The sequence below is a fragment of the Euprymna scolopes genome, chromosome 18, assembly GCF_053919585.1.
Source record: "Euprymna scolopes isolate OS-2025 chromosome 18, ASM5391958v1, whole genome shotgun sequence".
Classification (NCBI taxonomy): Eukaryota; Metazoa; Mollusca; class Cephalopoda; order Sepiida; family Sepiolidae; genus Euprymna; species Euprymna scolopes.
Genome location: NC_136499.1, coordinates 28692476 through 28718354, shown reverse-complemented (window position 1 = coordinate 28718354; position 25879 = coordinate 28692476). Strand labels below are relative to the sequence as shown.

General features: G+C 31.7%; 1 protein-coding gene and 1 pseudogene across 34 annotated transcripts in view; both read left to right on the top strand.

The window, feature by feature from the left end:
- LOC145297554 (serine/threonine-protein kinase mig-15-like) overlaps positions 1-25879 on the top strand; it is a 1203941-nt gene that overhangs the window by 821593 nt on the left and 356469 nt on the right. The window lies entirely within an intron of this gene.
- Positions 24475-24623, top strand: LOC145298015 (U2 spliceosomal RNA; annotated as a pseudogene).

Sequence of the window (25879 nt, the reverse complement as noted above, 5' to 3'; positions counted from 1 at the left end):
GCCAAAAAGGAATCATGAATAGTTTTGCCAATATTTTTGTGATAAGCTGACATTTGAATTTATATTACTCGATTCTCGGGTGAATTGACACCAGAAACTAAACTCTCTTCCATCTACATTTATAAGGTGGTTGTGGATTCACATTTTTACTGGTGGAATCCGGTTATCTTCAAAATCTTTATAATAGAACTGTCTCCTGTTTGTTGACAAAGGGATTTTTTTGTAGCAGAGGTATGCATAATTTTCAAAATTATTCTTGAGTTTCTGGCAATGCATTATTCAAAACTATTTACAATATTGATAGTTTATATATATATATATATATATATATATATATATATATTCTATGTGTGTGTGTAAATGTTTGTATTTTCCAACTGATTTGAATTTATTAAGATAGTTGACGGGTTTGTCGGAAAAAAAAATCTTTCTTCACACAAATTTTATTTATTTATTTTTATTTTTGCAAGAATGAATTATATAGAGTCGATTATTTTAATGATATGTAATTTTGTTCAATTTTATCCGTTTCATATGATTTATTCATGTTGGAAACGCAATTTTGATTGCTCCAAATCAATATTATGATTTCAATTAACTTTGTTAAATTTGCTAATAAAATAACAAATGTTTTGAAACCTTGTAAGAATTTACAGGTTTCAATTTGCCAAGAACAAAATTTTTAAGAAATATTTGTTCATTGCAAGTTTGGATTAAGTTTAGCCTTTCCAACTTAATATCCATATAGCATGTGTGATATGCTTACATCTTTTTTCTTCCTAGCAATAATTCTTCACAAGTTTTGGTTTAAATTATAGCTGATGGCACACAAGCTATATATGTATATACACACACACACACATATATATATATATATATATATATATATATATATATATATATATATATATATATATATAATTATTTACTATAATAATTATTAAATACCTACAGACACAAGTGTTTCATCCTTTCGGGAATCATCAGTGCAGGGTATCACGATTAACACTAGAAGAGAGATTCAAACCCAGCAGCAAAGCCATCTCAGACTCAGTTAGCAAGGACCAAATCCATTCGACCATCGTTTACTGCGAGAAACATTGTTGAAATTTTAATATTTATTTTTAAATGTTTTTAATTTCTGTCAAAGTAATCTAATCATTATATATATATTTTTTTTCTTTTGGTTTTGGTTTCGATTCAAGGCATGTGGATAAATTTTGTATTTTTGATATCACAACTTTATAATATGAGAATAGATAGAAAATTGAGACTATAATAATATATACGAAATCTGCATAAATTAAAATATCATATTTAAGCATATATTAAAACCGGACTATGCTGGATGTCCCTGCTAGCTTAGATAAACACTTTCGTAGTTTTAACAAAAGAGCTGCAATAATATCAGGGTGTCTCCATTTATGCTGAACATCAACAAAATGTCAACATCAATATATTGCACATGAAAAAGTCCGCTGTGGAATTTCCACAGGTCCCGCTAGTTTATATTATATTTATTTTTAATTCCATTATTTTTAAAACAAACAATATGTGGAAAAAATTGAATTGTGGTTAAAATGTGGATTATCATTATTCACCTTTTCCTTTCCTTTCCATCTTGCTCTCTCTCATATATATATATATATATATATATATAGAGAGAGAGAGAGAGAGGGAGATTTAATACAAAGATGATTACTTAAATATGCAATGCTTTTTTCCAACATTATATTGTCATGCATATTTCTTTCTAACCCCTCCCCTCTCCGTTCTATTTTTCTGAGGAGTAAACGAACAAAAACATTCAATATTGACATAATAATTGATTGTTTCTGCATAACAAAGAAAGAATTGTTTGGTAAGAAAAATAAATATTTGGAACTTGTGATGTAGCTATACTGTTTTTATTTCATAAAGGTCCTGTTATTTTTAACTAACATTGAGCTTCTAAACTAAAAAGATTGATATGCACAAAGAGTGAACTATATTTGAAACAGCATATTTTACTGAAAAAAAAATATATATATTCGCTTCTACAGTGCTTTTCAATGTAGAAATATGAGATCTGTTATCCTTACACTCGTCACCAGCATGCTCTTTACACAAAATATAGACACTCTTACCATCTCCATTTAACACGAGGGGAGATTAGCTATCATTGGCATTTGTCAATACAGTTAAGATGGGGGGGGGGGGATAATAATGTCTATAACTTATTGAAGAAAGCCCGAGTCAGACGAAATATTTGATCTTTTTTTTTTTTTTAATAAAAAGGAAAAAAAGTCTTTTAGTATCGAATTTGGTTTTAAAATTTCTTATATTCATGTTCAAAAAGAAGCTACACAAAAGAAAGTGTCAACATTAATGATACAATGCAAACCCAAAACCTCCGAGTTTATATATAGTTTCATCCACAAGCAATACCTTTTGCATAAACGAACCTCGCTGCTAACAATACAGAGTATTACCTCATCCATATTTCAAGTGATAATATATGTCCTCTAAGGGGTTTTAGCCTTAGGTATAGTCACTAAATTTATATTTTTACAGACTTATAGATTTGTATATATAATCAATAATCAATAACATGAAAAATGAATTTCTCTGAATAAGAGCAGATTCAGATATTGTAAACAAAAAAGAGCTCCATATCATTTTAAGTAGAGCTGTATAATCATAAAAAACAGGGGGTGGGGGTGGGTTCCTTCAGTCTTCGACAGACTATGGATACCCACGGAGGGGTGTCTGCGTGTGAAATATTTTGTGAAAGGAGGTGCGCTATTTCCAACCACACCTCTCCTGAGTCGACATTGTCAAATACCAGTGGCAAGTGAAATGTATGTGCAGGATGACTGGAAACAAATGCCGAGATAAGCGGAGAGCACATACAGCGCCTAGAATTCCAAATGGTCACCCATCTGGTACTAACCTTCAGTAATCTGACAAGAACTGGTGTGTCTATGCAATTATGCTGTATAATCATAAAACCTAGTTAAATGGGCTTATCTTTGCTGCAGTTTCATAGACGATCCAATTGTGAGTGGTGATTTTATCGCTCACATCTGTATATGTTCGAATGCAAGCTGAAAGTTTGAGCTATCATTGTTATATAGCTCTGAAAAGATATTGAGCCCTTTATATTTAAAGAATCTGTTATCTTTATTTGTCTGATTCTCATTTTGTAAAGGAGATTTTCGTGCACACACACACATTATACAGAGGAACAACCAAGAATGTTATTTTTTTTTTAAATAGATTTTTTTAAAGACATTTTGTATTCCTATAGGTCCACAAATGAGAAATAGAGAAAAGATATAAGTATATATTTTTATATTAATATATGTAACACACTTATGCATACAGACATAAGCATTTATAGTTTTTTTTATATATATATATATACTAATTAACATGTCTCAGAATAGATCTTATAATCTTATTATTAAATCTATATATATATATATGTTAATATATCATTTTTTTTAATATTAGTATAAATAGTAATAGTTTAATATTAGTATAAATAGTATCTACATTTTGTTATTGGAGAAGTAATTTCCACTGGAGAGCCATGTATTCTACAACTGTTCTGTTTTTAAATTTCCAAAACAGTTACATGGTAGGCAGCTTATGATCCCCCGTTTTCTATTTAACAATTGTAGTTAAGTTTTTTTTTTTTATCTGTATTCATTCTAATATAGTTAAATTCTGTTTTGTAATCGTAGACTTTTAAGAAGTCTGCGATAGGTTACCCCCCCCCCGGGAATTTAAACAGCATTCTTTATTTTTTTTTATTGATTTATCTATTTTTTTATTTTGTTACACAAACCTTCGTTAAACTCTCTCTCTCTCTCTCTCTCTCTTTATATATATATATATATATATATATATATATATATATATATATATATATATATTAGTTTGTCACCATAAATCTTAATAATTATCGAAAATATCATACTTGAAAAGTTCAATATTTATGCCTCACTGCCAAATTAAAAGCTACACGATTGTATTGATACGGTATAAACTCTAAAAAGACAATATTATTTTCCTTCTTTTTAAAACAGTCTTTGATGTGTGTTCTTTGTAGCAAGTCTACCAGATATTGTTTTTCTTTTTTCTTTCAATTTCCTTAGATCTGTCCATGCTTTATCATCACAGATGAGAATTCTTAAGATTTACTTGCTTCAATATTAACCTGCCAGCTATTGTTTATAAACAAAACAACAACAACAGATATAGGTATAAGATGAAATCATTTAATCTACACGTTTAGCGATGAAAATCGTCTTGCGCAGATCAATCTTTATTTAGATGTGTGGACTCATTTAAAAATTCTTTTTTCAAAATATAGGCATGGCACATTAAAGTAAGTATGATGGAATAAAGAAATTTTTTTACACTTAGACATAACAGACTAAAGAAATTACTATTTCAAGCTTAGGCATGACAGACTAAAGAAATTAGTGTTGTAAACTTAGGCATGACAGACCAAAGAAAACGCCATTGCAAACTAAGTCATAAAAGACCAAAAAAAAAAAAAAAAAAAACTATTTCAGAGTTAGGTATGACAGACTTCCCAAAAACAGCTTTCTCAAACTTTATTGCAGACCAAAAAAAAAAAAAAATGCTTTTTCAAACATTGACATGACAGATCAAACAGCAATAAAAAAAAAAATACTATTTTAAACAAGCTCGATGGACGAAAAAAAAAAAAGAAAAGAAAAATGAATGATTTTTCAAATTTAAGCATGACAGACCAAAAAAAAAATGTATTTTTTAAACTTAAACACTCAAACTAATGAGAATATTATTTCAAACTTAAGCATAACATTGATGAAAAATGCTAATTCAAACTTAAGTGTGACAGACCAAAGAAAGTGCTATTTTAAATTATGATATTGCTAACTGATAAACATATAATTTCAAACTTAAGCGTGACAGACTAATGTAAATGCTAACTAAAACTAAAGCATTACTGACCATTGATCAACGTCTTCCATAGAGATGCAAGAGCTGATTTGAACAGAATAAAAGAAAAAAATTGATTGCATATGTTTGGTGGGCTGGTGGTGAGTAGTTGCGGGGAGATATACCGGTCTTGCCCATTGCTGTATGTGTGAAGTGGGAAACACTGCAGCTGTTAACTGTGCACAAATATGGACAATACCTCTTCTTAGGTGCAAGATCCTCTGCCATTTCAAAGTATGGCAGTTGTTTTATGAGCGCTTTAGAAAATTGTTTATCAAATAGTTTGTCCGTTTGATGGCGCGAACAAGAGGTGGGAGGCATGGCTCGCGCTTATGCATACAGAGATAGAAATGTCCACCAAGGAATGTAGAGTGGGCGGACAGGAAGTGAGTACAGAGAGATAGACACAGCAATCCCATAGATACGGAAAGAATTTTTGTTGTCTTTGTTGATATTTTGGATTGTCGATGAGTAGTCCGCGAAGACAAGAATTCTTAAAAACCTAGAATATGCCTTTCCTTAAATGATAACTCTTTTCAATCGCACTTCTCAATTGCCACCACCACCACTATGACACACCATGCATGGCCATCAACCACTCCCAGCTGAGTGCAAACAGTGTTGAGATAACAATGATAAAAGTTATATTACTGTTGCCACTTTTTACATCTCTTTCTTTCTCAATCGCTTGTCTGTTCTATTATCCATAAACTGTTAGAACTTCTGGTCTCACCATGCATGCTTACATCAGTATTCCAGTAAGTGATGTAGATTTTTAGGTGTAGACAGGACTAGGTGAGGACAGATGAGGTTTGTCTGTCAACTCCTATAGGGACTGGGGATAGAGGGGAGGTTGGCTGTTCTCTAAAGTATGTGTGTCATCATTCATTCAAGCTCTCCCCTTCGAAATAAGTAATGACATTCTGCTCCATTGTTCCGTTACGGGCATATATACCATGTAGATATCGGAAGATAGAGATGAGGGTACAGTCGATAACAAGATCAAAATGCTGTAAGCATATTGCATTTGTTCTGAAAACTCTGCTGGTGTCATCCTTTGCTTGCTTTTCTTACATTCTGAACATTTTTCTCCTCTTCTTTCACAAATGCCTTCTGGATGAACCTGGCTCTGCCTTAAGGCCAACTTTTTTGACTAACTCAGCCCAGTAAGAAACCGAGGACATATATCTACATTACAATTGCAAAGCAATCGTTACAAACGTATTCACCTTCTCCGTCCCCCCCCTTTTTTCCAAGGAACTACAATGAGTAGACTTATTGGCTTTAAGAGGCTTTAGTGTTATTTAAGAGCAAGTAGTTTAAAGTATGTATTCTGTGGTAATAATATTCTCTGAAATGATGGTTGGTAGAGTGGGGGTGACAATGGAATTGTCAGCTGCTAAGATGCCTTCGTGAGCTGTATGCAGAAGTGAATTTTGGGAGATTATTATATTAAGAAGCAGGAGACACTTGTATCTGCAGATATTATTTTAATCCAACTGTATGGAGTCTGTTTTTCCAAGTTCTATTGTAGAAACCATCTGCAAACAGCACACACATACACACACACATTGCAAGACAACTTATCTGTCTTTGTATGTAAAATTCTCCTGTTCAGCAGCCATTCACCAGCCCTTTAGTCCACATGGTGCACCTACATGTGTGCAAGAGAGTAGCAGGGGGAGCAAGTGAGACCTGCAGTAAGAGAACTGTGTACAGATGAATTAGAGAGGGAGAAGAGGAGTAATTAACATGTATTATATATACAAGAATGTTATTTTGTTATATTTAAGTAAAATTAATGGAAAATGTTTGTCATTTTGGATTATTGTTTTCACTTTGAGTGTTATTCTCACTACGTTTTGGCTGATGTAATCTCCAAATTTGCTGAGGTGTACTTTGTTGAACTCTGGAATCTACACAGGCATTTTAAACAAAACCCTTTATTTAATCTACTGTTTGCAGTCATGACAGGTTAGAACTCTCAAGTAATTCACAGTTGTATTCTTTGAATCATCCACGCTGAGGATTGAACCTTCAACCCCCAGAAGAGGGTCACTTACAACTGAATTTTGCCTAGTACTTTATCGGTTACACTATTAGCAGAAAATTGTTTGACAAGATATACCCAAAGCAGACTGGAGTGGTACGTTGGCTAAAACGTTGTGAAAATAACACCCAAGATGAGGTGGGTGGGGGGGTTATCAATTTTCATGTCAGAAATTCAGAAACGAAATTAAAAATATATCAGAAGGTGATCACATTTTCTTTAATGATGGAATTTCTAGGAATCTTGCAAAATTTTATCACTCGTGTTGTGCATCCACACCAGTAGAGGTGATTGGCAGATTCTTCTAGAACATGAATGGTAAAAAGTCATCCTCTGAACACTTATATCGTATGCGTGTTTTTGTCTCATTATTACGATTTTAACGAGTATTTATTTCTGTATATCAACCTTTTTAAGGGTATGGGGAACCTAAATAGGCTATAGTCTTTTTATTACGATAGTTACACATTCCTCTACTGATACTGAGGTATTAGAATTTCTTTTAGTTATTTTCATCCGACATTACATATGATTGGTTTCTCTACAAATACACATCTTCAGTTACTTACCTTGTCCTCGCTTTGTTCGTCTAATATTTGGTAATGCTTCAATAAGAGACTACGTTCCAGTAAGTTGTTTCTATTTGAAACACTTTTGCTATCTTTCGATTTATTCGTAGTAAGTAGGGTGAAAATAAATTCTCCTTTGAAAGACAGAAATTTCTGTTGACCGTTATTATTGCTAAAGAGTTTAATAAAAGAAGTTCTTGTTGGAACACTTTACTAGAATTTCTTTGGCTTCAGGGAATGAAGCTTAGATTTGCCGCAACTATTTCGGTAACTCTTGAAGCCAACTGATAAACACTGCTTGTTACTCCCCTACCTTAATTCCGCCTCGTGTTCTTCACATTGTCTTATATATATATATATATATATATATATATATCTTCAAAATGACAATACAAGGCTGTATTAATATACTCTGTAGGAATTAAAATCACGATGATGCTGTCAAATGAAGAGATTAAATTCTAGTATCAAAAAATGTTTTTAGTGGGTGGAGGAGGTCTTCTTTATTGATAATAAATAATATAAAATGAAAATTGTTGAATATCCTTGCATAAAAAGTTAAAAAAAAAAAAAATGTTGTAATATCCATTTGAGGTCACCAATGACCAAAGTAACTATGGAATCATAATGTTTTTTTCTCACTCAAGTAATCAATTGAGATAATTCTATATGTAAGTAAGTTATTTTTCTTAAAGCAATAAATATAAAATATTATAGAAATTAAAAGGAAAAAAAAAAAAACTGAAAAAGAGAATAACTGGAAGTATGAGTATATATAGTGGTCTTTAGTCATTCTCGAGCAGGTGAGGGAGGGGTTGCTAATAAATAATAAATTAGCTGTACTCATTTTAATTTCCGTTTACTTTTACATTACTCATTGACTTTGTCGTTTGTTAAAGTTATACACAAGCAGAAATACAATTTTAGTGGATATTCTATATATTAATATGATAGTTTGTCTGTGCTGTTTTATGTGTCATGCTTACATCTTTTTTCTTCTGAGTGACTTTCGTTTAATTGTTATGGCCTACCATTTCTTGTAACAAATAATTTTACTAAAAATTCTTCATAAGTATTGGTTTCGGTTTCACTTATAGCTGATGGAACTCAAATCCTTTTTTTTTTTTCTTTTTTTTTTTAATAAATAATTTTGCCAAGAATTCTTAAGTTTTGGTTTTGATTATAGCTGAAGGAACTCTAGTAATATACATGTAGTTTTTTGATTTTTTTTTATTCATAAGTTTTGGTTTCGGTTTTAATTTCCAGCTGATGCACCCAAGTCATGTGGATATATTTTGTGATTTTTTAAATCACAATTCTATAATATATAAAAATAGAAAGAAAATTGACTCTATAATAATATATACAAAATCTGCATAAATTAAAATATCATATTTAAGTGTATTTTATGATCGAGCTATGCCCGGCATCTCTGCTAGTTTAGATAAATACTTTTGCGGTTTTAAGAAAAGAGCTACAGTAATATGAGGAAATCTCCATTTATGCTGGACATCCACAGAATGCCAATATATTACATATGAAAGAGTCTGCTATGGAATTTTCACAGGTCTTACTAGTTATTTAATCATTTTATTAAATATCTATACATGATTTACATTTTAAAAAGCGATCATATAATGTTATCAGTATAGAGATGGGGTAAAAGGAATTATCTTCAGGACATTTTATGAAATTAATTATTTCTGTGTAAGTTTAAATTGTTATAATTGCCCAACTGCTGTTTTGTTTGTGAAAAAAAATAGCACAACATTCTCAATACAGTAGCTGTTTTCCATTATCAACAAATCAAGTTTCCCTTTTAAACAACTTTACTAGCAAAACTGCAAATATGTTTTCAAAAGCAAAATATTGTATCACCTGAAATGAATAGTATAATATTCAATCCAAGCAAATATAATTGTTTATGTGAAAGCTTGAGAATAACCTACAGAAACTGTTTTGATGATCACCAATAAAAATTGCTATTGTCACAATATTGCTAGCTAGAATAAGTAAAGAATCAAATCGAAACGCATTAATTTTTTGCACAAGAAGAAAGAAGAATATAAAGTGGCTAGTTGGAATCAAAAATCGATTCAATGCTATGTGAGTGTAAAGTTGAGAATTTTAGATATTACAAACCTTTTTTGTTTTTATATCACTGTTTCATCAAGGCTGTCAAAGATTCTTGTATATAACTAAAATAAAAATGAAATTGTTCACGTTCAGAATGTGATGTTAATATTTTAATCTGGAATTTAAACATAATTACCACTAACTGGAATCAATAAACAGAAGACAAGGTCAAATTTAAAAACACAGGATATGGAAATGCTTTATCGAAATAGATTGAAATTTCTGTTATGGCAAAACTTAGAAAACGCTTTTCTAATTAAGAATAATTTCAATTTATTATTAATTTTTATTCATTTATTTTGTCCTTTTTTTGTGTGACTTATTCACTTTACGTATTTCAAAGATAAATAAAAGGTGTTCAGTTTTTGTTTCTGGTAATTCATCCTTTATCTTTCTTTATATGTTTGTTTCCGTTAGTTCATTTTTATGTTTTGTAAGGTTTATAGCTACATTACTTAATGCTTTCTTCAAACCATCAAAATCTGTTTTGTTTTAGAGAAACCATTAGGGCAGAACCATATATGACAAGGGTCAGGGAAATACATTTCAATGTTTTTAAAAGCAAATTAGACTAGACAGGGTACAAAATTGGTGTTAGATATTTACACTTGTTTTAAAGAAGTTTTATAGTTTCCTTTATTCTTTATCTTATTTCAGCATTTGCAACCTTTGTCAATTTGAACTGTGTTGTCTTTGGTTAAGTTTTTGAATCTAATTTAATTGTTAAAAGACTCATAATTTTTATATATGTTCAACCAGTTGAGAGAAAAAGAGAGTAGATTGTTCATGGATAGCGTTCATGAAAGTGATTTACATGGACTTTCTTTACTTTGGTTGTGTAATTTTTTACATACTCTATCTTTACTGGTTTGATTTATTAAACCAACGTCCTAATTTGTCCACTTACCATTAGTTTTTAATTCTTGTGCTTTTAAAAGTTTTGATTTTGAGCACTATCAACAATTTCCCTCAAGCACTATATGTGCCAAAATCAAAAAGCAGATCACATGAACAAGGCTTCTCTCTTAGAACTGCCAGCTCGTGGAACTGTTCTGCTTGTCTGCTTTCCAACTGACTACAACATGATCATCTTCAAGCCCAATGTAAACAAGTTCTTATTAAACCATCCCCTTAAATAATTAAATTATACCCAATTTACATCACTACAATCACTCAGTGATCACCATATACTCATTAACCCCGATTCTCAAGTGGCTTTTGGGCCTTGATAAGTGGGGACTCCCCTGTAAAATGGGGGGAAAAAGTTGTCTTTCCTGAAATATATACAAATTTTGTTTACTGAAATATATACAAATATTTATACATACTTCATTATTCTCAGGCAGGGAGACATCTACTTTCAAAGGAAGCCTTTTAGTTTGTTTCTTTTATATTAATTTGTAATTCGTAATATGAATGCGCTATATTAGGATGCAATTGAAATCAGAGTTCTATCATAAGAATCTTAAGTAAAGTTTTACAAGGACTTCAGTGGAAGTATTACATACTAAAAGGTTTAATAAAACTGTGGGTTATCCTTCATGCTAGATATCCATTATTACGTTTTATTTTAACTTGAAAACTAAATCACTAATATGTGGTTCTGGGCTGGAGGGAGTACATTTTTGAGTAATGCGAGAGTGTCTGCTAGTCTTTAATATTTAGTGACTGTTTTGTTGCCATGGACATCTATAAATATAAAAGCGAAAATGTGTGGATGTATGTATGTATGTACACTTTTTGTGCATGCCTGCAAAAGGCTTTTTGCCGGGGCCTGCTCGCTCCTTCTTAAAACTTTTTATATGACCTCTAAATCATAATATCTACAGCTTAACAACAGGGGTTGCCTGTCTATTTAATTTGCCCGACTTTGAAACGTTAAATATTTCACATTTTCGGACCACCGTTGCTTTCATTTTACAGTATAATAATTAAAAAAAAAAAAAAGAGCTAAACGTTTGGTCAACGTCGGCTTCGCCGTCATATCAGACAATTGTTTTATTACTCCTCCCCTAATAATAAACGGGGGAGCTCCCCCCCCCCCCCAAAAAAAAATTATTAAAACTGTCCCACACTAAAAATATTCACTGCTGAATAGCCATTGCTTATGTCGTCGTAACGCTCCCGCGATAACCTCATTAAGCGGCCACCTGTCAATTAAACCTCCTTCACTTACTCTTTTTTAACTTGACTCGTGTTTTAATCACTCTTACATTGCCACTGTCGCTGTAGCACAGGTGTTCAGGCTCAGCCTATAGGCCTCAAGGCTACGGGTTCGAGCCTACCTGCCACCAACCCCCTCTCTTTTTTTTCCCCCATTTTTAAAATCGCTATCGTTAAGTTTCCTTTTTGTTCTGATCCCCCCCCCCAACACACACACCTACAAACACCTGAGCAACGCCGGGTACTCCCCGCTAATCTATTATATAAATCTCACCTGTCTATTTAAATGTATGTATGTTTGTGTGTCTGCCTAAAATTTTCGACAGAGGCAACTGATTTTCACAAGATCAGTATCCTTTTGAAGCTCGACCCTTCAGACGACAAATATCGAAAAATTGCCCAAAAACATTAGTTCCTTCATCCTCAACTGGGCAGTTTTCTACAAGGACGATCGTATTTTTTTTTCGTTGACATTTTTGCAAGTCATTCAAACCTGATGTCGCATAAAAGATGTTATTTTGACCACTCGTGATGTCACAATTGCAGTAGACGCATTGATAAGATCGTTTTTTTTTTTGTTTTTTTTTTCACCTCTTTTTCCGCTGGCGCGTTAAGGGTTCGAGCCTGTTTACTAATACATAGTGATCTGTAGACAGTTGTTTTGTCTTTTCAAAATTCATCAGTGTGACTAGATACAGTGAGTGTATCAATGCAGAAATCCAAACACTAATGCAATAGTGGAAACGAAAACATCTTTTTTTTAATTGCGTATGTTCCAGGAAAAAAAAAAACTTTCATTGAAAGTAGCTGAGTGGTTTTGGCTATAGTAATTGAGTAATACAATCTTGAAGTCATATTAATGAATGGTTATTAGTAGTTGTAGCTTTCAATGTCTCTCCCAGACTACTATACCGGTCCGTATTAATGGCTTACACTAGCCAATACTATTCTTGTGAGGAAGAACTCTGATGTATTTATATGCATTACATCCAAATCCTGTTTCAAACCACTAAAATATACTCTCTTCTCTTCATTCATGCACAATGCTGGTACTACATAACCAGTCTCCCCCCTCTCTGCATTCATCATGTAATAATTATCAAGTTGCTTGCTGACTAAGCTCTTGGCTTATTTATAAATTTAGGAGTTAAAAAAAATATATAAAAAAAATATTTATCTGATTTTTACAAACAAAAAAAAAAGAAGCAAAATTTAAGTAAGAAAACTCCTGGGTAGCACCGGGTGATATCGCTTGTTGACTATATAATGTCTTTGACTCATTTCTTTTAAATTTTAGCAGCATATTTTTTGATGAACGTTAGTTGAGAGAAGACAAGTTACTAAAATGAACCCGTTTTTATGAGATATCTTTATGATCAGCCTATATGTATATGTGTGCGTGTGTGCTGTAACTAAGATTATAAATTTGTGCTGATTTTTATTCAATTTTATCCTTTGAATTGAACATTTCGTTCTGATATTTCTACAAATTGAAACATTACTTTTCTTAATGATTGGCAAATGTCTGTTATCTTAGAATCATTAAAACTATGATATGCATCTTACTATTATTATATTATCATTATTATGTACATCTGTATATTGCTTTTCTTTTTTATTATATTAAAGAATAAAAAGAGGGAATCGGGGACTGCATCCGATGATTTCAAATATAATTATCATCAATTGCCTGAAACATGATTACGAACTTTCTAGTTTTCAAGATAATGAATGTTGTCAATTTGCTAACAGGAAATAAGTCTATGAAAAAGAAGCCATTTTGCAAACATGAAGCCTCTAAATACAAATGTTTCTCACACATATATATATATATATATATATATATATATATATATATATATATATATAGTTTTGTTATATTCTATAACACTGAAGACCAGAAAATTGAAGTTGAATATTTTAGTTCGAAATAACAATAATTGTATTTCTAAATGTTGAAAGATAGAATAAATATTTAAAATATATTTTATCGCATATTAGCTATATGCACACACATAAACGTCAAAATATAAAATATTTATTTAAATTATAAAAGTAAATCTGTTGAATTTTCAACTTAGACCTAAATATTTGATTCTGCCTAGCTAAGTTTTATTCATCGCCATGCTGCGTTCTCTGAAGAAATACTACTACTACTACTACTACTACTACTAATAATAATAATAACAACATTAGTTTCTTTCCCAAAAAATGCTTATTCCAGACAGGAAGATTGGTAAAATTTTTCTAATAAATAACAGCATATTTATTTCTTACAATTATTTAACTATCATGAGAGTTGTAAAACTTGTTCTTCTAAAATAAGTCTTTTACTGTTTTTTTTTTTTGTTTTATTTTTAATGTAACAATGTAAGCATTTGAAGATTTAAGGGAGATAACTCTTTAACATTTGTGTCAAAATATTGGTTATTTCTCTTGCACAAGCATTTTTTTTTTTTTTAAATTTCTACAATAATATTGTGCATGAATTACACACTCTTATTAAAAATTAAACTGACATTCTTGAATCCCAGATAGTGCCGATTACAATTTGGTAAAATTCTTGAGGTATATTGTTCAGATATTATTTTCCTCCTATTGAATACTTTAACACTGAGTTTTATTAGTTTTTTTTTGTGTTTTTTCTGATGTTAATGGACACGATTTTCCTTCTAAAGAGTCACACTTATGGTAAATCTAGGATATATATATATATATATATATATATATATATATATATATATCTTTGTTTTTTTTTGTTTTTTTTTTTAATTTTCTTATTTTGTTCAATCTGGGGATGGGGCATCCTACTGGATGCTAAGCATTAATCTGCTATCTCATGAATTCCAGCTGAGAGATCTTTTTACGATTCTAACCATTCTGTTTTCAAAGTATGTGGCTGTAGTAATCGCGTAGTCATAGTAGATGGTTTATGACTTATTCACAACTGTTCTTTCTAGTATATGTTCCCGGGATTTGTTGCTGCATTCGATATTCAATTTCTTACAGATAATCCAGTGGAGATATTTAGACACTCCATTGTGTTGCATTATATAGTAGCCGTTCTCGAGCAGAACCTTACAGCTGGAGGTCAGGTGGCCCACACCCTCTACTTCTGCATGGCAAAACTTGCATTTGTTGTTTTTATGTTTCATTTTACTTTAGTTGAAGTTCTCAGAAATCAAGGAGGCCCACTCACTGGGGCTAACAGTATATGAGATGCAGAGATATTCAAATATTCCATTAAAGTTCTTCTTTACCTCTCAAATACTGAATTAGTAAAGAAGTTGAGAACATAATTTTCCTTTCTCCAACCAACTATTTAAATGATATAGTATACCTTTGTTGTGGTCTCTTGGTCTTACAAGAATTTATCTAGTCTGGTGGAGTATCCAGCTTCATACTGTTACTTGAGGTAACATCATTTGGAGAAGGTACACCATTCCTCGTGGGTTATCTATACTGAGGCGATCTTGTTTGGGCAGTGAATACTATGTGATTTTGAATATTTAGTCAGGGTTTACTTGTAGGGGAAGTATTCTCATGCCAAGTTGACCTGAAAATCGCCTGTAGAGAGAGAGAGAGAGAGACTCGAGAACAGTGTCTTGTAGGCATTCAAGTTTCTCTCTTTATTTGCTTTATTTTACTTCAGTCCAATAAGTATTCAAATTCTTTCCAGTAGGCATTCAATTTTTTCATTTGTCAAGTATTGGATTTTTGAAAGGTGAAGAAATATATGGGTATTGGAATCTAACTTTCTATTTTATATATATATATATGGCACAGTGTGTGTGCAAGTTCATTGCCTATGAACTTTGAAATTGTTGATCCGATTTTTTTTTTAATTTCACAGAAATGTATTTTATGTATCTGAGAGTGTTTTTAGCTAGGTTTTGCATCAGAATGCTCCAATAAGTATCTAAAATCAATAATCGAAAAAAAAAAAATGGCAATCAATTGATTTGATTGAAAAAAAAAAAAATGGGGATCTCATTGATTTTGATGATAAACGTATTGGAAGTATGGCACATTTGTTGATCATCATTCAATTTTAGGAAATGTCAGGTCTCTCTGCTAGTATGTATGTGTGTGTGTTAAAATAGTTATAATCATATTAAGAATATAAGAAACAAAATTATACTTTATATACCAAAGTAACTTTTAATATGGCAGCGGTTGCTCAATATTACATAAAGAGCATAATAATAGTTCAAGCTAAAACCAACAACATTATTTAAGATATATTTAATTTAGACCTCCAAATTAAACAAATCTGTTCAAACTTAATCTTTTTGTTTTGTTATATATAATGTCTTTGTTTTGCTATCCATGCCCAGGTTATACCGAGTAGACCTTCTAGTCTAAGAGTCATATATAACAATAATCATGATGACAGTTGCAAAACTAAATCTCAAAAATAAAATATTGTTTTCAAATAAAATGAACTCGTGATTTAAAAGAAACAATTCTTGCTTTATATCATTTTTTGCCAGATTAGAAAAATTAAATATAAAAGCATTGAAAAATTTCCTTTAAAAACATTTCATTTTTAGTAAAAAAAAATTTTTCTTGCTTCAAATTGATTATGCTGTCAAGGTTAATCTTCTTCCCCTCTTTTTTTTTTTTTAATATTTTTTATCCATTCCTCCAGTCAATGCTGCTGCTGCATTAGATTTGCATTTAACGTCTGATTTTTTATGTTGTATTTCATCATTTTTCAGTTATTTCCATCTTGTTGGTTCATTATTTCTTTATCATCTTAGAAAATTAGTTGTTGTGCTTAACAATATGGCCGTTTTTGTTTGCTTGTATTACTTGGTGTTTGAAAAGGAAAAAAAGTACTTTTCTTTTTATTTTACTTTTGTTTTGTGTTGTTCATGTGATGCTAATAATGATAACCAATGGTGACAATAACGAAATATTCATTCTGAATTACGTCCACCTTCAAGAATTAACCACCCCTCCCCTAAAAAGAGCAACATTTTTTTTTATTAAAGAAAATTGCAAGAACAAGGATGAAACCATTCTTAAGATGCATCCGTTCAAACTGAAAAGTTACAAGATGCCTTCGATATGTTTCCAGACTCGTAGCCATGAACATGTTATTTCAAACTTGAGTCTAGCAGATTTTATAAATGTGTGGACACCTTATGTATGGCACAATCATGTTCACGCACTGATTCTCGTTGGATCACCAAAGTTAAGCAACATTGAACCTGGTCAGTACTAAATGGGTGATCATTTGGGTCTTCCAAGTGCTATATGTGTTCTCTGCTTATCTTGGCATTGTTTCCAATTGGCCTGGACTTCTCCTTGCCACTGCACTCAAGCAGTGCCAATTCAGGAGAGGTGTGGTTGGTGATTGGGTAACCCTTGCCTTACACATGCAGCTGCCCCTACTGATGGTATTCTTTGTCTTTCTAAACTGAACGGAGGCATCGGAGACCTAAGAATGTTATCTCAAAGTTAAGCATGACTGATTGATTAAAATACTAATTCAAACTTAAGTGTGATAAATTGACAAATATGCTATTTTTAACTTAAGCATGACTGATCGATTAAAAAGTCTATTTCCAACTTAAGCATGATAAATCTCAAACTTAAATATGACTGATTGATGAAAGCTTTTTCAAAGTATGATGAAGCAATGAAAATACGTTTTTAAACACAAATGTGACAAACCAACGAAAATGCTATTTCAAACAAGCATGACAGACCAAGAAACTGCTATTTCAAAATTAACAGTATTGAAAATGGGATTTCAAATTGAAGAGCCTCTTATAAAGATGTTTGGATTCATCTGAAATAAGTTATGTCCATTTTAATCTGCACCTTTACTGATGTAAATGCCGTCTAATACTGAATCATGAAAGATGGATCTTCTTATAGATATTTGTAGATGCATTCTAAAAAATTGCTTGAGGTTAGATTTCCAGATTCATGTTTCATCACTTTCTCGAGTGCAAATTTTCGTATAGAATAGAAAATTATATCGAAAATGTTTATTTTTAGAGAGAAAAAGAAAATGGTAATTATTAAGAATAAATCCTAAAATTATTTAGATTTTATTTTTCTCTCTCTTTCAAGGAAATTTTACTTTTGTCTACAGCCCCCCCCCTCCTTCTTGTTAATGTTTATCAGAAATGTTGGAAATGTTAATAAATGTATATCAATTTTAAGTGTCAAACTATGAAAGAACTCCAAAAAAAATTGATAATTGATTTCTACTAAATTCGTAACACAAAGTTTGTCAACAGGAAATGCAAATTGTTTCCCAAACGTTCCATTTGAAAGATGAATAGGGCATAACTAAAAATTTTAAAGCAATTCTTCATGTGTTGATTAGTAGTAATAAGATGATCATATTGGTAAGTTGACCTGCCTTTAAAAGACAATGTTCTTATGTTTCTGGACTTTTAGATGAGGACTGATAATTAGTGTTCTCATCTTCAGTATTATTCTCACAACGGTTTGGTCGATGTAACCTCTGACCTTCTTCTGATGTATTTGCATGGTATTTCAAACAGAACCCTTTATTTAATCCACGGGAGTAGCATACTCTTGTTCTATCGATCATGACCAGATAGCTGTCTGAAGTAATTTGCAGCGCAAGTAATACTAATGTAACATGTACCTGCAGCCGAGATTGAACTAACGACATGAGTTTTTAGTGTAATTCAAATCTTGTCCATAGCTGAATACTTGATGTTTCGCCAGGGCTATCGTGACGCCATTGCTAGATAGGTTGCCTACCATGGCTTAAGAGTGGCCTAGCTACCCTCGTGAAAAGGATAGACCGCGCCAGTTTTCCAAACTGGTATTTTACCTCGCGGTACATACAGCATCTCACCTTCCTAAATGGTCACCCATCTGGTACTGGCCAGGCTTAACTTTGTTGATCTGACAACGTGTTTTTGCTGTGATTTACGTTTAGGTTAATACTAAGAATACAAATTGCATGTTTGATCACAGGAGAAAAAGATGCTAGAATTCAACAAAAATTCCAGAGTATGACAAGATACACATAAACAAAGTTGGAGATTATTTCGGTTGAAACCTTAGAATAATACTGAAGATGAGAACAGTAGTCCGAAGAATTCAAATAATGTAAAAAAAAAAAAATTTCCATTGAAAATTAAAATGATTGTTTATACATATATGAAGGAATCCACCTTTGCTAATCATGATGCCATTAAAATTTGGAGTTAGATTCGGCCATCTTTCCAATTGTTTTCCATTTCCTATTGACAACTGCTGTTATGTAGAGGATGAGTTTGTTTTATTCATTGAAGCTTTTACAAACATTATCAGTTTTTAATCGACTATATAATTATGTTTGTAAATTGCACTTACATTTGAATCGTACATTTCTGATTAACTTCTGGTGAACTTATTAAAATGAATGGCTCTCGTTTTGAGGAAACATTCCCACTCTCATCCCACTGCTTTGACAAGCCTCTGGTATTGACCTTCACTTCTGATTTTAAATAGAAGACTTGCATCAAATCCGTTGCCAAGTTGTTGGAAAAATGGTTGGATCATTCTACTGTTCCAGAAGTCATTTCTTTCCCAACACAATCCTCTATCTGTATAAGAACCAAATACATCCTAAGGGTGAAGTACTGTTGCCATATCTAGAGAGGAACTGCTCAGAGCACCATTTCCTGTCTTGACGGGGTACAAAATCATATTTGAAATCTAGTGGATAATGTCCTTTTCACCTCCCTATTATATTTTTACTCACAGAAAAGACGTTGGGAATTTCTCTTTTCTATCTTTATTTTCATGTCATGTGCTCGACTGAGCTCCAATCTATGCCCTCTTGCCCATAAAATATTTGCAACAAACACTCGTCTAGCTACAACAACTGCCAACAATTTCCCTCGTTCTCAATCTATGTCTAAAACTAAATATAAATTCCATGAACAAAATTTCTTTCCTAGAACTACCCATCCGTGGGGCATAATACTGCAGAGCTGCTTCACAGCTGACTATAACATAGTCGTTTTCAAATCCAATGTAAACAAGTTCTTGTAAAGCCGTCTACTTCAATCATCAAATTCTACTTAATTTCTTTTATTATATAGATGTAAAAAATGATTCTCCTATGTGAAGTAGGATATCCAGATACCTAATTTTATTTATAATTAAAATATATTTAATTTGTGTATATATATATATATATATATATATATATATATATATATATATATATATGCAAATTAAATAACAGATTTGTAATTCTGAACAGAGGCTGCAGAGATTTCCAAATATTTTGACAAGTGGCATTGACATTCCTGACGGACCAATCCTTTCAGTCTTTTGATCTGAAGATTTTTATTTTGTGTTGTTGTCTATTGATTCACTGTTAAATGTTGTCGTTAGACTGCACGATTATATTGGTGTCGTTGTCAGATTTTTGGGAACAGAAGCAACTCTATATATTTCAATGGTATTTATTTATTGTAACTTTTATAAACTTTGGTATGTCACTTAATCATTTTTCTTTTGATTCTTATTATTGTCTCAGGTGAAAATGAATTATTTCAGGTGCAGGTGGATTGCTCCATGCCATGAAAATTCTTTAATTATACTCTTTGCATTCTTATATTGTCTTAAAGACATTTTTTTTTTCCTTTCATTTTTATTTTATTTGTTAGGTGTTGAAGAACGATTTTTTGGTTACAGATTCCCATTTTTATTGTGTGTGTGTGTGTCTATATATATATATATATATATATATATATATATATATAAAATGTGTGTTATCAATCTTTGTTTCCTCAAGACATATTTTTCATCCATACTTTAATAAAATATACTTTAGTTCTGTGATTGAGTTATCCTTGAAAAAGCTTTGTTTTACTTAGCCATAAGTTATAACTCGAGCTAGGACAACAGCATATTCTTTTCATTGTTTTTACTCTTGATTATATATATATGACACAATCAACCGAGAACCACATCACTCCACATAAAAATATAAGATATCAGTGGATATATACCTGAAAATCAAAACAAGGAAAAGAATATGTTATAGTCCTAGTTAGAACTAACTGAACAAATCATTCGGCTCTATGTATTTCCTTTGCACTTCCTCTTACTCTGGCAATTCAACCACCTTCTAATATTTCATAGAGAGAACACGACTTCTTTTTTATTACCGTTGCTTTCTAATTTGCATATGTACATACCACAAACACTTATGCAAATTAAATCGCAAAATAAGCCCCCCCCCCTTTTTTTTTTCATCTATATAAGAATAATAAAAAATATTAATACTTCTATACGATAATAATGATGTTAATAAAAAATAATGTAAAAGTAAAGAGACATCAGTTATGCAAGAAGAATGTGTTAAGATACGTCACAGTTTATGGATTCTTAAACGAAATCAAAGTAGAATAAATAGTGGTAGTGACTGTGACCCAACGGATCACGGGTACATCTCTACATGAGTTTTGTTTTGGTTGTATTACATGTTTATTAACATTTCCTATTCATTGTTTCAACATTTTGCCTCATTTGATCAAAATTATTTTATGTATACATAATCACTTTGAAGTGCATTAATATAGAATTAACATACGCCTTCGGTTCTATGCCTTCACTCTTCAGGCTTAATTTGTTTTAATGTATTTAATATTTGCACTTAAGTGCATCAATCGCAATCTATTTTTAAATGTCCTCTCTAACTTCTACACTTAGGAAATAAGCATTTTAATTAAAAAAATAAAATAATAAAATCAACCTATATTTTACCAGGGGGCAGTTTGACAAAAATGTATTTCTGCTAAATGTGTTGGATTTTTCATTGCCTCAATCTACAGACTCATTTTTTTTTTAATTTTTTTTTTTTTTTATTAAAACCTTTTCCTTTACTCCTCCACTTTCACTGTGTTTGCCCCTTACTCCCACTATCCCATCTTATGCTCCTTTCTATGCCTCGTTTTATCATTCTACTGCTCCTATTTCTCTCCATTATTTAGTGCTCTCTCTTTTTTATTCAATTTGCAGTTTCCTTTAATTTTCTTGTTTTCTCTCATTGTACTTTCTCTGCTTCCCTTTCCCTCGCTCTCTCTGCTTCCCTTTCCCTCGCATCTCCTATACTGATGTTTAAACTTTTTATCCACTCTTGTTTTACTATAATTCTCTGCCTACTCTTTCTTCTACTCACTCTTCCCTCCACTTTTCATTTCATTCTTACTCTTCCTTCTCCTCGCAACTTCCTCACTATACTTGCTCTTCCTTTTACTTGCAATTTCTCCGCACTCTGTTGACTGTGTCTCCCTTACCTTTATATTTCTTTGTATCTACCCGAAGACAGTTTCTTTTTTTCATTTTACTCCTAGTTCCTGCATTCTCATACATACAACATTGCCAAATTGATGAAAGCATTAATTTTTGGATCAACTCTTTCTCATTCATATTTACACAAGAAGGGACATAGCATGTCTTGTTTGACTAAAGATCATAAAATCAACTTACATTTTTCACTCCTCCATTACCCTCCTCCCAATCCCTTCATTTTGAACCCTCATTATTGAGCCTGCCAATTTATCACTTGCAAACTTCCTGACATTTCCATCATCTTTCATATTTTCTTTTTATCTCTTTATACTTTTTCTCGTTCGCCTTATCTTTTCATTCCTTACCTCCTCCCCCACCAACCTAATATTAAGGGCTCTCGATCTTTTTTTTTTTTTTTTTTTTTTAACCCTCCTCATCATCATCTGTTATAAGCTTTCATTCTCTCCATTTATTTCAAGTAAAAGAAAAATAAATTTTGTAAAAATAAAATTTTGTTTAAAAAACAAAAAATGTCAGAATTTTTAATAGAAATTGATGACTTAAGGTTGGGAGGGAATGAAGTTAGTGTATTTGTGTTTCTCGATGCGTGAAACATTTATTTGGTGGTATATGGAGGGGGAAGGTAATCAATAAATGTGGAAATATCTAAAGTAATAAATCTTCTTGGCCTGGCTTTGCGAAACAAAGATCCAGCTGAGGCGCTACAGGCTCGCTGGTGACAGATCCAGACACACTGGTTGCAGGTAAATGTCTGGTTTCTATCAGTATGCAAGCCTTCATACTGTTTGCATCTACTCCTTCAGTCTCTCAAACCAGCTCATTTATATCCCTGAAGGCTAGGACAGCATGATGGATGATGCATTTCCAAACCTTTCTGTTACTAGCCAAGATAGAAAAGTGCTGAAGTCCGTTAAATCTGAAACCTCCATCCCAGTTTGCACATCTTTGTGTCCAGAGTACAGTGAATGATACACAAATATCCCGACATGTAGCAGACTTGGCATAACTGGGTCCTTAACAAAATAGTTTTGATGCTAGATATTTTTGTTTGCAAAAACACCTCGAGATTGGTCGTGCAATTATGGAACAGAATTGATAGAAACAAAGAAATTTGTATATAATGAGAAATTGTGAGAAATAGTTATTTTGAATAGATTTGGTTGTGTTATTGATGAGCATTCCACCTTTTCATTTGTTAGACTCGTATAATGAAGAGAGTATGTTGATTCAAGGGAGTGCAAGTGGTCTTCTCAAGTAGACAATCCTTTTATACAAGCATTAAAAAACAAGAAACACAACTTTGTAAATTTGTAACTTGCATTGAAACTTCTAATTTGAAGTATGTTTTATTTGACAACTATATTCATGTGTGTGTGTGTGTATATATATATATATATATATATATATATATATATAACAGTAGAATTTTGGAATATGGCATTAAGAATTAGTAACAAAATAGAGTACAGTATATAATACACATGTATATAATCAAATAACATAAATAACACCGTAAGGCAAGGCAAATACCGTAACCAGGGTCCGGAAAAACCTCGTATTCCACATTATAATCTGAAAACCATATTCTAGGGCCACCGTATCCTGGGGTTCTAATATATATATATGTATACTAGCAGATGTACCCAGCATTGCCCGGTATGAAATGTAATGTTAAATTCCTTTAAAAAAAAAAAAAAAAAAAAAAAAAACGGAAAGAAACTGAGACATGTGCATGCGAATATTATGTTTTTTCTAAACAGTTCACTTGTTCTAAGTAAAAAAAAAAAAGAAGTCTAGCTGAAATTGAAACCAGAACTTAAAAACAGTGAGTAAAGTACGATAACCATTGGGTCAGCTTGTCATGATGTTCAAAAAGTGTTTTCAAACCTAATTATTAGTTGCATGCAAGCGACTCTATGTCACTCCGTCGGTCAGTCAGTCGGTCTGTCCATAACACTTTTGTGCTTGGCCTTTTTGGTTAAGATCAAAGGTCTGTTGTTAATAGATGCTGTTCTTAGCTTTTTACGCTTTTCTTGGCCTTTTGGCCAAGATCAAAGTAGTATCTGTTCAGGCAGATACTGCAAGCAAAGACCATATGTGGGGGAAACCCCACATAAAAGACCTTGGTCAATGTAGGGGCAACCCTTCATACCAATTGTCACTATCCAGCTCCCCTACTCCCCGGAGAGTTAGTCCCCATTTCCCCTTCACTATTCACATTAAAAATCGGCCATGTGCCTAATTTGCTCGGTGGGGGAGCAAATAAATACCCTTTTCTTGGTCTTTTGGCCAAGATCAAAGTGTAGTATCTGTTCTTACTACATGCTGTACTTATATTTTTAGCATTGTGATATAAAGTGGGGGATCACTTTTCTGTATTAATTTAATGTAAAATGATCACCCACTTTACAACCAGTCAGTCTCAAAGCCATTCAAGTCATTCTCCAGATCATAAAAGTTGTTTTTTAAGGATTCCAGTTATTTTTTAAGCGTTCAAGTCATTCTTAAGGTCATTCAATTCATCCTTAAGTTCATTAAAATACTTCTAAGTCATTTACTTTTTATTTATTTAAGTCATTTCAGCCCATTTTTCGTGAATGTAGGATTGACATGAAATTCTTAAAGATAAACTAAATCTTTAAGAATTTCATGTCAATCCTACATTCACGCATTCATTCATTACACGAGAGCACGCAACTAATGGCTATCGGCCTTGTTCTCAACATAAGGAAGCTGACATAAAAATTTGAGTACCCACCTCCCCACCACCACCAACACCAAGCTCCAATTTTTACATTTTGATCCTTTGGTAGCTCTTTTTTTCTCTCCAGTAAAAACCGATTAAAAAGTTTCCACATGTCTGAATACCTATATACCAAATTTCAAATCCGTAGATCAAAAATTTGTTGAGTATATAGGTTGAGAATTGTCCTCTTGCACACACACATACATGCACATTATCACTATACTATATATATTATGGATATATAGATAGATATGTGGCAATTAAAAAACACAGAATTTTCCGCATTTCATCCTCCTATAGAATGCCTTAATTGCTATATATATTTTTGTAACTTTATATATATATATATATATATATATATATATACATTTGTAACTTTATATATATATATACATTTGTAACTTTATATATATATATACATTTGTAACTTTATATATATATATACATTTGTAACTTTATATATATATATACATTTGTAACTTTATATATATATATACATTTGTAACTTTATATATATATATACATTTGTAACTTTATATATATATATATATATATATATTTGTAACTTTATATATATATATATGTAACTTTTTATATATATATATATATATATATATATATATATATATATATATATATTTGTAACTTATATATATATATATATACACGCATGTTAAATGAGTGCACGTAAATATATGCAAATGGCTTGGAAAATTAAAAAAAAAAAATAGAGCACATAATTCTTTAAAGAGTTATATATTCAGAGAATCTAGCTTTGCATTCCACAGATGCAGACCATTTTCTCTCCTTCTTCACATTCACTACTGCAGTGCTGGCCTAGACGCTCATCTCCCCCCTTCAAATCCGATCCCCCCATTTCTTTTTCCATGTGTGTTGCATGTTGGTCGCAATAAGCTTCCAGCTTGA